The 1,346-nt window shown below is 36.3% G+C and overlaps 1 protein-coding gene across 1 annotated transcript in view; it reads left to right on the forward strand.

Annotated features, from left to right (window-relative positions):
* Nucleotides 1-1,346, forward strand: part of LOC107721028 (ephrin-A5b-like) — a 122,647-nt gene that overhangs the window by 48,583 nt on the left and 72,718 nt on the right. The window lies entirely within an intron of this gene.

A 1,346-nucleotide genomic window follows, 5' to 3' on the forward strand; every position in this document is an offset into this window, starting at 1 on the left:
GTTGTACTATAACATGTCATTCTAATAATTTTAATAATAATAAATAATTAACAGTGAAATATTAGAATAGTAATATGTATTATTTTGTTTAAATATTTATATTTAATAATACTAAGAATGCTTATTATTATTATATTATAAAATAATTATAATAATTAGGTAATAATCAATTATTATTATTATTATTGTTAATAATAAAAATAATACATAGTAATATTATTATGAAATAAATATTTCAACAAAAGAATTAATATTACAATTTGAATATTTGACTCTAAATTGTTAGTAGTCGTATAATCACATAATTTTGGGCCAAATTGTACAGGCCTACAAACAAGCACAGCAAACCTGAATCTTGAAAAAACCTGGAAAAACACATATTAAATTGAAAGAGCTATTTTTATCAGAAAATTCTTGTTTTTCACCAAATCACGCAGCCCTCTGAGACAGAAGTGACTCTGAAGCATGCTGGCGTTGTGATGGTGAGTTATTGTTTGGGATGGTTATTGCTTGAGGAGGTTCGAGAGGTTCTCCTCGTTCATCAGTGTGCATCTGCATGTGTTAACAGATACTAGTTTCCCAAATGATTGTGAAATCTGGGCGTGGCGTCTGATCTCCACAGACCTTCGTCTCTTTGATCTCACAGATCAAGCGTTTGATTCGCTCTCCATCTGCTCGCTTTTATTGTTCCACCGTCACAAAGACACTGTGATCTCCTTCTTTGATTCTCTGAAGGAACCTTTGAGGGGTTTTACTACGGGATATTTACCTGGATGCTGAACCGGATGCTTTATTGTTATTGCAAACAAACAAACGTGAGTCTGATTTTATATGTTCTGGTTTAGAGATGCATGAAGGTGTGTTTGCACTCATCGGATCCTCCTTGACGTTTTCTCTTCCTCTTCCGTGACACAGATCCCCGCAGACGCTTGCATGAAGTAAACACACGCGTGAAGCTGCTGTCAGCGTTTGGAAAAGTTTTTCTTTATTAAACAGCTTGTTCTGTGATGCATCAGGAACTGAACTGTTAGTGGGTAAGTGATAGCGAGTTTTGGCAGGTTGGTTTGACTCTCGCTCACCCGCGGTGAACACAGATTCATGACAGCGATACGGAGGTGAATCTAACAGGAAGTCAGACACAGGAAACAGGAAACGGAGACAACAGATGCTCCTTGAAGACAGACCGATATGGGTTTTTTGGGGCCGATACCGATATTAGGGAGTAAAAAAAAGGCTGATATCGATATATCGGCCGATATTCTTTGTGTATATTATAGTACAGTACCAGTCAAAAGTTGGACACTTTCCCATTCCAGGGTCCAAACATTTGACTGGTACTATATATA

Source organism: Sinocyclocheilus rhinocerous, unplaced genomic scaffold (assembly GCF_001515625.1).
Source record: "Sinocyclocheilus rhinocerous isolate Xijiao unplaced genomic scaffold, SAMN03320098_v1.1 scaffold120, whole genome shotgun sequence".
NCBI classification, from domain to species: domain Eukaryota; kingdom Metazoa; phylum Chordata; class Actinopteri; order Cypriniformes; family Cyprinidae; genus Sinocyclocheilus; species Sinocyclocheilus rhinocerous.